The 14,052-nt window shown below is 38.8% G+C and overlaps 1 protein-coding gene across 6 annotated transcripts in view; it reads right to left on the reverse strand.

Moving 5' to 3' along the window:
* The window catches only part of SBF2 (SET binding factor 2), a 232,184-nt gene that overhangs the window by 66,615 nt on the left and 151,517 nt on the right, over positions 1 to 14,052 (reverse strand). The gene's annotated exons all lie outside the window — the stretch shown is intronic.

Below are 14,052 nucleotides of genomic sequence, written 5' to 3' on the forward strand. Positions count from 1 at the left end.
AGTAGCTCTTTTTGCCACCACTAAAGAACACAATAATGCACATACTCGTACAGTTGACAAATGTATCACCACTGTGCCCCTGGATGATCAATGGACAACCAACATTTCCAGTTGAACAACTAATTATAAAGTTTTTAACATCATTGTTACAGAGGGCACCCTGCAACTCAAACCACTCCTATTAACTCTAACAACTGACCAAATGCCAAAATTGAAATATCTCAAATGTTCCTCTGCCAGACTTTACATTTATGACTTCAAAATATCAGACTTATCTAAAACAGAGCAACTAGCAAAAACCTGGCACCAGCCACTTGTGATAGCAGAAATATGAAAACTGCTTTACAAAACCAACAATGTTATGGATTATTAGGATGTTATTTGTATCCATCTCATTCTTTATTCTTAAATGGCTGCAGAGTGACTGTGGATTGCGGGTTTAAAACAATAGACCAAAAATTCTCTTCACAAGACTATTTTGCTTCTCATCATTTTGAAGTCTATTTCAACCTTTGTGATTTCTCAATAACAAATCCTTGATCTTCTATTGCTTTAATCAAGCTCACCTAAATGGAATAGCAATGTCCATTATAGTTAAATACAGCAGCATTTAGAAAACTGCTTACACATAAATTCTGGAAAGGGACACAACAAGTTCACAGTTGTGAAGGTTTATTTCTGCACAGAGTTACTGAGGGTTCCAATGTGTCTAACTCTGCACAAATGCATGAATGCTCACTGTGCATGGACAACATGAGTTTGGCAAGTGTTCACACTTCATAACACACTTCCAACCTGGTAGAGGAAAACTAACAAAAAAGGACACTGAAAAACTCAATAAATGTTTCAATGATGCCTCTTGGTATTGCAATACGTATGTAGTAAACCCAAATTAGTTTGTAAGATCTCAGAGCATAAGGCTAAAGGACACAGCCTCAGCTGCTTTCAATTTTCCATTTCTACATTATTCCCTATTGTTATCCACAGCCTTAATCCCCATTTGGAAGTTAGCATACATATTTTTAGTTCAATATATGATAAATATTCTTAGTACTTTTTTGCTTAACAAGAACACTTCCCACTTAAAATTTGACTTTCCAATCTTTGGAAATGTCCAACAGCTTTCAAAGAAATACATATCTTATTTCTGTACATGATTATTTATAACCAGGTATAAAATAATCCATCCTCAATTTCAGGTTACCTACTTAATCCCTTAGCTCAAATTATTTGAAAGAGTTCGGGCTTTTATCCAAAATATACATAAAAATATCTTTATAAAAACTGAGCAATGTATCTTCACCTAGAGAGCATTCAATACTCCAAGAGCTAACATATGTCTCAAAGATATATATCATCACCATATAAACAACACATTAGATTATTTTTCCATTCCTTCCTTCAAGTATGAAATTCTCCACATATTCCATGTCAGCAGTACATGGACTTGTAGTGTGGAAGTATTATCTCTCTATATTTTTTTTTCTTCTCCTGTATATGACAAGGAATACAAAATTATCTCGGTTAGGAATGAATTGCAACATTGTTGTTTTAAGATGAGTGGAACTAATTAATTGTTTACTTGCATTGTAGCTGCAAGACAGAATGCCATAGTTAAAAGAGATCTTGCACTGAAATCTCAGCTTCTCAATTTTACAGACAAACCAAAGTACTGGAAATGTCATATATGTGTTGTAGGCAATTAATTTAGACCCCCGAAACAATGCAATCCAGCTGCTTTATATATAATGTCTTTACCAATTGTGAAAAATACTCTTACTGCTGCTACAGAAGTAGACAAAAATCAAATACCATAAAATAATCAAAGCTTTTCCACCTAATTTGCACAAAATGAAGCTGAAACACATCTGGGGAACAAAAATTATTTTCAGCAAATTAATCACCAAAAAACCAACGTACTTTGACAGTGAAATACAGACTTCCACCATGACATACGCAGAGCACTGCTTTGAATCCATGCCTAATTGAGTGAAAACCTGGCACATTGTTCTGGCCGTACTGATCCTATATCCAGACAGTTGCTGAACTCTGTAGCAGATTGGAAGGATTACAGAAATTCATGTACACTCAAAATAGCTTTGCTACACCGAATTGACAAGTGAATAATAAAAGCAGAACGTTTTTCCTTACATCACTTATTTTGACAACGCACGTGAATTACTTTTATACTCCAGACAGTTTAAATATGCAGCAAACTTTGGTGGCTCCATATTGCCATCAGATTGCAGAGCTGAGAGCTTGGAAGTTACAGATTTTGGCTGCTTGGCTGGACACATGGGACTGATATGGGGGAGCTTTTGGAATCTGGTAGGTGGCTTAGGCTTCTGGGGCTGGAGGAGAGAGTCAACTCTGCTCCTCACTCTTGACTTCAGAACAGGTACTGCCTGGAATGCTTGCTTGGAAAACAAGGTATTGTACATCATCATGAATTGTACACCATCAGGAACTGTTACACCATCAGGAACTGTTACACCATCAGGAACTATACACCACGGTGAACTGTACACCATCAGGAACTGTACATCCTCATGAACTGTACCTCATCAGGAACTGCACACCATCAGGAACTGTACATCCTCATGAACTGTACCTCATCAGGAACTGCACACCATCAGGAACTGTACATCCTCATGAACTGTACCTCATCAGGAACTGTACACCATCAGGAACTGTACATCCTCATGAACTGTACACCATCAGGAACTGTACATCCTCATGAACTGTACCTCATCAGGAACTGCACACCATCAGGAACTGTACATCCTCATGAACTGTACCTCATCAGGAACTGTACACCATCAGGAACTGTACATCCTCATGAACTGTACACCATCAGGAACTGTACATCCTCATGAACTGTACCTCATCAGGAACTGCACACCATCAGGAACTGTACATCCTCATGAACTGTACCTCATCAGGAACTGCACACCATCAGGATCTGCACACCATCATGAACTGTACATCCTCATGAACTGTACACCATCACAAAGCTGAGATGCCCTCTGCAGTGTGGTCCTAGTGATGAACAGCTGGGAAAAGTCACCCCAGGAGAAGATCTTCCCTGATGTGCTCCTGGACATGCAGGTTCAAGAAGGCTGCTAAGCCCCCTCTGATATCCCACAAGAGCAAGCCCAAGCCAGTGAAACACCATGACAGTGCAGAAAAATGATGTCTCTTCCTGCATTAAACAACAACTTATACTCAGGGATTTCTGCTTTCTCTTAGTCACATGATAAAAATCTAGAAGACATGTATGGAACATTGAAATAACATTTGAGGGGGAATTTTCTTCTTAAATTCATCTTGATAGTCTCTCTCATTAACTGCTACCTGATACAGTATTCCAGCATTTAAACCCATTCTGCTTTAGGCACTAAGCTTTTTAAACAGACCCCACATTTTTAATAATCTGCAGAAATCCGAGTATGCCAAAAACTTGGGATCCAATTTTGCCTTACATTCAGGAACACCACAAATGCATGGAATTCCCCACAGGCCTGACTATCACATGAAATCACTGTAGCATGCAGTGAATGCATCCAAACTAAAAAGCTGAACATGGCAGCACTTGATCCATACCTTTTTGGCAGTACAGGAGGATGCGTGCATGCTCTGTTAAAAATGCTGCTCAACACTGCACTGTCCCTCCTGAGAATAACTGAAGTCAATTTTCAGGCTTACAAAGAGCATTCATCACCCTGCAGGACTAAGTTCAAAATGAATCCAGAAAAAAAAAAAAAGCCAGAAACTTTAAGGTCAGATGTGTTTTTAAAGCACTAACCCAAGAACTGTTATATCAGCATGTGTAACTATGTGCAGAACATCAGCTACAAATTACAGGTGAAACATTAGTTACAAATTCAACAGATTACTTCACTAGTGCCAGGTTTTAATCCCAATTCTTACAGCTGTATTAAGTGGGCAGAGTTTTACTAAATCACAGAATTTTTATTATTGATGAAGTTTATATTTTGGAAATATGAACTGTCAATCCTAATGCACAAGGTACTACTTTTGTCTACAGCAGTAAGAGAATTCAACAGCACAGCTTAGAAAAATGTTTTGTTTGCTAAAAGGAATAGAGATTCATCAGGTAGAACTGCAGTGTTATTAATAATCATACCTTAATATTAATGAGGTTATTTTTCATTTTTATTAGATAAGCTGCATAGATCTTACTCATTCACCTACAGATTCATCTTCTCATTCATCTTCGTCATTCAACTAATGCAATTGAACTATTACAAATGAGTTCTGATCAAAGAAAACTTCTTCTATGCAAACTGATGTTACCATCAATGTCTTTTATATTCAGTCTTTGCAGAATCAAAAATGCAAGTAAATAAACTGCCAATTTAACAATATCTGATTATAGCTAATATAATTATATGCTGTTTTGAAAAACCAAAAAGTTATTTTGGAATTTCCAAAATAACTTTAAAAAGTACTTACAAATTTTAACTTCACAGATAAACCCATAGTTAAAATTACAGAGTTTGTTGAAATAAATGCCAATATGACAATAATCACTTATATTACCTTTACTAGCATCCCATAATTAACTTCACAAGAAAGTTTAAATCTTACTATTAGAATGATAAGCAAAATTGCTTTTTTCAGTGAAAATTCATGCACATTTGCTTTCTTGCTGATATTCATACAGAGCTTTGTCTAGTGAAGTCACCATGAATGCCAGCTGCTGCTTTGCTTTACAGTGGGACCAAACTTTTCCTTTTTTTTTGTTGACAAAGGTGAAATCAAACATTACTGAAGCAGCTACAATTTTATTAAGTGGAACTCTTCTGGGACCCGAGAAATAGGATGAAAAGTAGACACACTGAGAAAGTCCATAGAGCTGACTACCTTATCTTTTGACAGAACTGTAAGAACAAACTCAAAACTTGGGAGATACTGCCCTAGAAAATTCTCATTATGTTAAAAACTTCTTGTCTTGATAAGAATGTAAAGAGCTTTTCAAAAGTATTAATCTGCAAAAGACCAACTCTTCCTTCATACATGACCCTAATATGTTTTATGTGTCACTCATTAACACAAGCTTTTAATTTTATTTTTTGTTCTGCCTAAACACTGGTGCAGGGATTCACAGTTAATAAAACCAAGACAAGGACACTCTTATTGTCTGTGGTTTCCAGCTTTAACACTGATCAGATCTCTGGGCTTTTGATGAGCAGCTTCTCATACTGCTGCCTGGGCTGACAGCAATAATTGAACACGAAGTCCAGATCACAGACTTGACCCATGCTCTGAATTCTGCCACATGTAACAATTTCTTCACCATCTATGGCCATCACAGAGTAATGCCAGTGCAGAAGACAATGGAACAGCGCCAACCCAGGAGAATCCTCACTGATTTGACTTCTTGGTCTTTCTGCCTGATCAGAAGCCTTTGCAATGGCCATTTAATTAAGGAACCCATCCTGCCAGCAACAGGATGCAAGATATTGTAGAGCTGTCATTCCAGGCAGGAGATCCAGTTTTATTTTAGAGCTATTTTACTTCCTGAGGAACTTCATGTTTGTCTTCACCTGGCCCTGAATCGTCTTAAGTTTGCCTGCCCTTGAAGCACAGTGGTATAAGGAACAGGATTCAATCAAGGCAGACCAGATGCAATTACACAAGCACAGAGTGTTCAATGATTTTTAAGTTTCCTTTTGCTTTACTCCACACATTCATGAGCTAGCAACAGATTTTCTCTGTGCAGCCCCATCCTACTCCTGATCCCACAGCAAGTGAAAACAAGAAACAACATTTCACTCAAAGAAGAGCTGTCAAGCCCCCCCAACCCCCACGCTTTCTCAATAAACACATTTCCGTCTAGGCTTGAGGTTAGTCATTTCCTCCTCCTCATTACAAATTACATCTAGGAGATCAGGAACCTCAATTTTTATGTGCATAAATTACACATTTTTCACTGTATTTTTCTGTACCCTAGAAGCCTAAATACATGTAACTTTTTTTGCAAGATACTGATAAAAACAAGAATGCCATCCCTCGCGTCTCAGCACATCTGAGTTGCTTTAACAGAAATGCCATGCATGTTTCTGAATACTGTCATGAGGCCCATGGCAATAAAGTTCAACATACTCAGGCTGTAATCTTCTCCCAAGGAAATGGTTGGGATGCCAAGATGCCTTTTGACTTTTATTTCACAGCAGGGCTTCATTCACAGTGACTCTGTCCAAACCTTAAACTACACCAGCTGTGATACAAGGTCCTGCACAGCAATTTGTAAAAAGTTTTGACAAACAACACTCAAATGATAGAATACATTGCAATTCATGATAAAAAAGTGATCAATATCCATTAACTGCTCAGTTGGAGGGGTTGATTAATTGATAATATCTCTAGGAACTGCAGTGTGCTCCTGGAGCCCTGGTAGACCAAAACACTTCTGCAGCCACTGCAAAACATTAACACAGGATACTCTGTAAACTGCTGTACAAACAGCCTGTTTAATTGAGTTAGGGAACAGAGAAATGCTTAAGACATTAAAAGAACGATTAAAATAGATGCCATATTACAGTATAGTCCAGTTACATATTTCCAAATCAGTTCACAAGTATACAGGACACATCCTTACTCCCAGCAGCACCTCCTCTCCTAAATTTTAAAGCAAAACTTTCAAATAGATATACTTTCATAAAATTTCAAATATGCACAAATACATTCACCTTGCTTAATTTAATTTCTCTGTTCTTTTCTAAGTTTCATGTGATTTTCCAATTTCACATACTTTTAATAAAAATGCATCACATCATCAGAGCACATTCTATTCAATTTTTACAGCTTAATAGGAATGAACTCCTAAAGAAAAAATTAATCAGATTTACATGGGTATATATGGTAAAGTGATTCACTGAAAAATCAGTTTTTCACTTTAGAAGAAAAACATTTGGATAGAAATGGAATTTTACATCCATCTTCTGTCATGCAATGAGCCGATGCTCAGTTCAGAGCAGCTACCAAAAGATTTTGGGTCTAGTTCACCATGGAGAAACTGAACAGTGTCTGATGAAATGTAACTTGGAAGTAGAGCTCACTGAAAATTTTCCACTGAATAGCACGTGATAGCAAAATAATTTTTTATTTATTCTAAGAACCCTCAATGACATCATAGGAAAGAGAACTTCTAATCCTCAAGGTTCTTCCCTTGGGAGACTCAGTCTCTTGCCAATTGATTTTCTGGGGAACCAGAAACAAAACCTTTGACAAAAATTCGAAGAAGGCGAGGAACAGGCTTAGGGGAGCTACAGGCTGGACAGTAGGGAGCAAGTCCTCATAGAGAGCATTTCCAGACACAGGAAGAACACAAAAGTGATTTAGAAAACAAAAAAACAACTGACCAAGGAAAACAGGATCATTTTCCTCAATGAAATACCGAGCTCTGTATGTAAGGAAAGAGCAGCCTTTTGTGTTTTGCAGGCTCCTTTGGTACCCTTGGGGACAAGCTGGGAGAGAAAGTCTGGAGGAAAGAGTGGAAAGCTGACTGCACTGTCAGGCTCGAGGTTTAGCAGGCAGGTGGTTCTGAATCCTCTTTTCAGGGCCTGATACTGTGGTGAATGTTTTCATTAACAACACGGAAAATGGCATGAAATGCACCCTCATCACATTTCTGACTGACATCAAATTTGGGAGAGTGGTAAATCTGCTGGAGGGCAGGACTGCTGCTGACTGGCATCACAGCGTGGCAGACAGACTGAAAGAGCCTCCTGAGCCTCCCAAAGAGAAAGTTCTGTACAAGGGACAGGGTAACTGCATCTGGAAACACGAACTACATAGGGACAGCACCAGGAGCCATGTGCTGTGCTGTACATGTCAAACCAAGTCAGAAATCCTGTAACATTAGTCTCACAAAGAGTTATAGCAGGGGCAAAAGAACAAAATAATTAGGAAGTTTATGGATCTGAACCAAGAGACTATCAGGAGAGTGCACAACTGAAAGAATCTCAAAAAACCCAAATAAATATATAAAGAGAAAAGAGTGTGCTCAACCAGCACAGACAGAAATTATTGGCAAGGAAGCTGATGCAAATTTTATGTATCTTTATCTATGTCCAATGCATCCACAGGGTTCTGGGAGGTGAACCCAAGCCCATGTTTGCCTGGCTGTAGCACTGCCCCTGGCAGAGGCATTTCCCACCAACTGCCCACAATGGGGTCTCTTCAGTACGTACTTGACATCATGCTGCAGGACAGCTTTGGGCCTTTTACACCAACCTTGATATTACTGAAAAGCTTTCCTCCACGTTTGGCAGGGGCACCAGATGTTCTGTGCACAGCTGCCCCAAAGGACAACAGGACCGACACTGACCAGCTGCTCCTGGAAGAAGTTTTCTTGGATCAGCTCTGTTGGTGCAGCCCCATTTCTGGATCCATTAAACAAGTGTCAGCTGCTGGAAGAGGATATTTCTGGGATGACCTGCAATGGCTGCAGAATTTCAAGGATGACAAGTGGCGTTTTGTGGGTTTTTCTGAGGAAATTGTGATTAAAAGGTTCTGAATCTCGAATGCAGCCAGCGAGGGCTTTTCCACGCTCGGGCACAGATGACGCACTGCGTAAGCTGTGCTGGTGAACTTGACAGAACCTAAAATCCCTCCTGCCAACTCCACTGCCAGACCTCTCTGCTCCTTAATAGGCTGGAATGTAAATCTCCAGTTATGTTTCAAAGAGTAGTGCAGTTTTAACAATGTTAATGGAAGCTGTTGTAGAAATTGCTTAATCCAAAAACCAACCTTGAAACAACAACCAGAATTAGGCACACTGCACATCATGAAAAAATCACGTTACTAGAGCAGTCATCAGAAATATCCCATTTTTCTGGAGAAAAGAAATTCCAGTGATAAAGTAATTTCAAGGATAAACAGTTCATAGAAAAGAATACTTGAAGCAAATTTGGGAACTGAAAGACATATGTTGTGCATGATTAAGTAGCATGTTGTAGAGCAGTGTCCACCTTGATTAACACATCAAATCTGTGTGATCAAGGAAGAATGTTGCTACAAAGCCTGAAAAGCCCAAGAGATTCTGAGATTTCAAGCCTGCCTGATTTAGTAAAGTGCTCCCTCCAAGACAGCATCCATCAATGGAAAATATATTCTAATACAAATATTTAAACAATGAAAAAGGAAAACATAGAAAGTACAACATATTCATTTAACTTAATGTTAAGTATTTTAAACTTTCTGATTGTACTTTTCAGTGCATTGACAGCAGCCACCTATTTCACACAGACACAGATTTTATTTAATATCTTACACTTTTTGGTGGTTCAATGCACAGAAGATGTGGGAACTGTTTCTTATGAAACATTTATTAAAAATTAATTTCTTGATAATTAACAAAATGTTTGCTTTTCTAAGAATCCAAGTAAAAACAAGCATGAAGCATTTTTTGTAAGAGATAAAGACAATGGAGAAACAGTTAACCAATTTTGAACTGGCAATTGTAGAACGACCCTCAGAATTCTTCAGTCTTAAAGCTTGCTGAATTGATATTTTTCTCTGGGATTTTTAAATGGCTTCAGGAAGTAAGAAGGTTATATAATTCCAGGAGGTAATTCCTCTAACTTTTGTTACAGAAGTGAAAAAGTAAACTCCCAAAACATACTAGTTGGTCATCTAGCTGAAGAGGCATGTTTGGAAGTCCTTAAAAAAATTCCTGTTCTCTGAAAAAACTGTCTGGCAGGGCAGACACAACCTGAGGAAAGACGACATCCTTGAGCTTGCTGTGGGACCAAAGATGCACAAGTGTACTAGATTGCCTTCCAGCAAAATTATTTCTTTGGTACAAATTCTAGGAAATCTTGGTACAATTCCTTTCTGTTCCACAGCCTTCTAAACCACTGCTAGCAGCAACATCCAGCTAACGAGCCACAGAGAAAGCCTTCTTTGCCAGATTTTGGATTGCCAGCTAATCCATTTTAAAACCCTGACAAATCTTCTCCTAGGCTATCTGATCTTCCTTCCAGAAGGTTTTGTTCCAAACACCTGTTTTGTTCTTATTTCATTGACATTTCAAGAAAAAATGCAGAAAGGGTAGTTCTGCTATGTAATCACAGTACATGGCAAGGAGAAGTTTAATAAAAACTTCTGTACCTTGGGGTACAGTGAAATACAGTGAAGTTCTAAGTCCAAACTATAATCATACTGTTTGAAATTCTTTCCTCACAATTCATATTTAGAGCTTTCAGAAGGGTGAGCCAGATTGCAATGGCTGGATAAAAAAGAACGGGTAGTGAAAACAAAAACTGAGAAGTTCAAGCATTAGCAATGGCCTTGGCATCCCAAAACCAGCATGACTCCAACTCCAGAGAACACACAAGCAAATCACCAATGAGTGCAGAGTACAATTCTGAAGATCAACAGATAATTTCTGGACAGTGTGGCATTATTTAGTGCACATCCTGAATGAAACACACTGTATCAGCAAGAATAGCAGCCATGTACAATAAATGTGATGACTCAAATGATAAGTATTTGTTATCTTTGTCTCCTCCTAACAAGAAATATGAGTAGATATCCTGATGCATGTGACCATCTTCACATTCCTTTTATCTTACCTGCAGTTCTAAGTAGCAAAGAAACCCTCAAGCTTTCAGGAAGACCTTCACTATCACAGCTCACATTAATCCCACAGTTCCTTATGCTGCTAAAATCTTAGATCTTGTTCTTTCCTGTTTTTCAAGGACATTTAGGAGTGTAGCTTTTGGTTCAGTCCTGTGAGACATTCTACCATGTCCTGCTAGTGAACAACTTATTAAAAATTTCAAATACTCTTACTTACCACCCTTCTTCCTTCTTCAAATCTTCTCTTATGCACAGAAACTAAAATAATGCATTTTCTAAATGAACACACAGGGTGAGAGCTGGGTGCATCAGCAGGATGCTGCTGTGTCATCTGCTGGAGCCCATTTGTGCAACGAGATGTGACTGTGATGATGCAGCCAAAATTCACCACTGCTTTAACAACAACAGAGGTGCTACATCCCTGATTTGGATGAAAATCTCTACAAAAAAACCTTATCATTAAACTGGTTGGAATAATTAATTGATAAATTTAATGTGATTTGCTGGACTGATTTTAAATTAATCCAGTCCATTGCCTACTGTTATCATGTGCAGGTTGTATCTTGAATTTGGAAATTAGAATATTACAAACAGTGTATTATAATGCAGACAAGGAAAAATATGAAGTTTCTAAAGAAGAAGTGCTGAAAATCGTGGCAGCCTCATAATCCAAGTTGATTTTACGTGTATTGTTATTATTACTACAGTTATTATTATTACTAATAATACAGTTATTATTATTATTACTACAGTTAGAGTAAGATCTAGAAGATATTTCATTTCATATACCTGAAAGAGACTATTACATGTCAATTGTATGGAATTTACTTACGTATAACAAAGGATTTGTATTCTCTAAAGTGATGTTTAACCAATTAACATTCCAAGTAAAGATTTTACAAGGTGTTCAACTGACTAAAGGACTTAATTTAATCAAAAGAAGCTGATTTTGTCCTCAAAAGTCAAATAATCTGCATAGAAAATCAAATCAATTTGTTTATTTACAAACATTGTGGGACTTTAGACTGTTAAACATCCAATTCCAATTCTTAGCTCCCAAGTGGGGTTTTGGACTTCAGAGTTCAAGAACTAGGGGAGAGGTGGGGAAAGGGGGTTGTGGGATTTGTTTGTTTGTTTTATGTATAGACATTAGGTAAAGTAATTTTTAAATACTTTGTTGGATCACTAGGTACCAAAGCCTGCCCCCGTGACTGAGTACAGGGAGGGAATTACTAAAAATAATCCTCATTAAAGCATGTTTACATGGCATTTTCCATGAATCCTAAAAGCCAATTAATTTAAGTCATAATTCTGGGCTGTAATATTGAAAAAGAATGTGAACAGCTGCAAGAATTTTTTACAACATATGCAGATTGTCAAATGCTCTTTTGTTTACACCTTTATTTGTGCTCTTGTTCTAGAATGGTATACACTTTTAATGTAACAGCAGAGGTAGGTCTTTTACTGTAAAGAAATTGATCCTTATGCTTTTTTCCTTAGGACTCATTCTAAAATGTCACACAGTTCACTACTGTTTGTTTGTCATATTAATGCATTTGTCAAAGCTTACACAAGATACTGACAAACCCCAGAACTGGCCTGTGTTTTATGATATTTATCTCAGCACCACACTTCAGCTTTTGAATGCAAGCTGCTGAGATCTCAATTGTTTAAACCAAAGGTTATGCAAACATGACAGCAGCCAAATGATTAGAAGGCTTTGGGTATTCCATCTTCTGTCTGCTTCAGAAATGACTGCATGTGAAAAATAACGAGGCTCTTGCAGCCACCCATTAGGAATTTTTATGCAAATTCCTGTAAAATCAAACACTTAGAAACAGAAGCTTCATAAAATTCCTTATAGAAACAACAAAGCAGTTGTCCACCTGGCATGTTTCTGCAAGGTGGTGGCCAGGGCAGCACACCTTGCAGAAATGTCTCACTGCAGCTTCTCTACCTGGGCTTACCAGGTACTTGGAGGGTGAAGTGCAAGTGAAGGAAGAGCAGACACCACAATCCACAGGAATTCCTTTCCTAAAAATAGACTGTGCACATGTGGTACAGTCACTGCATGGGTACAGCAAATCAAGACCATGCAATATTCTGCCACTTGTACACACTGAATGGCACCAGAGCAGATGAAGTGCATGTCACATAATTAACAGTATTTTATACACATTTCTATAGGGAATGATGGACCTGTACTGAAATATACTTTATAAACATACCTAACATCTTAGATAAAACCAAAATTCCATGTGTTACTTCCTCATTTTTAGCAATGTGAAACCTGTAAAAACAGAAGTCACTGATTTCACATAGCTGTTATATCAGCAAAGTGCCTATTCTTTCCAACATGAAAGACTTCTTGGTTTGGTTTGTTTTTTACCACCTTTCATGAGTTCACCTCTTTCCCAGCCAGGCTGGAGAGCAACTGCACAGCAGCACAACACAATGCCTAAGCCAGACTTGTTTTATTTACAGCAGTGAGCAGAGCACAAACACATGTCTGCTTTTCATCACGACGACCAAAAATATTCAGAACATGGAGTTATTAGGAACACTTGGCAACCACAAGGCCACAATTAGCAGCAATGATTGCTCCAGAGCAGTCAGAGCTTACCATGCCAGCACTCCAAGGAGCTCCATGCTTCAGTGAGGTACCTGTGTGTGAGCAAATGCAGGGGAGCACGTCCTGCACCAGCAGCAAATGTCAGAGGGTTGAACACAAGACCAGCAACAAGGAGACATCTATGAAGAGTAAAGCCTGAGTAAAGCCTGAGTAAAGGCTGAGTAAAGGCTGCTCCAGCTGCCCAGTAGCACAGAGGCCCATCTGGGATGGATGGGCTTGTACCACCCTCCTCACCCTGCTCAGGGAAATTCCCCTGTAAGCCCCAAAGCTGCAACCAGCCAGAGCAGCTGCTGGGGTCACTGCTCATGTGCAGTTCTGCTTGTTCTTGTATTAAAACCAACCCTCCCCTATCATTTGATATTTTTATACAATATTAAGCAAAGACCCTTAAACCAAGGCTGGCCCTGCTCTGGCATGCCTGTGCACATGTGTGTACACATGATGTGCACACACTGAGGGCAGGAGGAATTGTGTGAACACCACATGTTGTGGGCAGAAGCCAGGAGGGAAGCTGAAGGCAGATGCAGGAATGGACAGCATGCCATGGGACTCTCATTTCTGCTAATCCCTCTCTTTTCCTTTCCTCAAGTAACAGTCTTGGGCAATAGTCATGCAGGGCAGGTCCATGCAGGAGTCAAGATTAACAGGAGCAGGGGCTCGGAAGTCTGCAGGAAAAGAGCAATTCAGGAATTTCCCTGCCACACACCAGCTCATTCCTGAACAGCACTGCTGGCTGTGAAAAGCAGCCATGCTTTTCTGTGCCTGGTCATCAAAAACCCATCCTTGCTAAAACCACAGAGGCAGTTTGA

Source organism: Agelaius tricolor, unplaced genomic scaffold, assembly GCF_023055355.1.
Source record: "Agelaius tricolor isolate 1412-34295 unplaced genomic scaffold, bAgeTri1.0.p SCAF_5, whole genome shotgun sequence".
NCBI lineage: Eukaryota > Metazoa > Chordata > Aves > Passeriformes > Icteridae > Agelaius > Agelaius tricolor.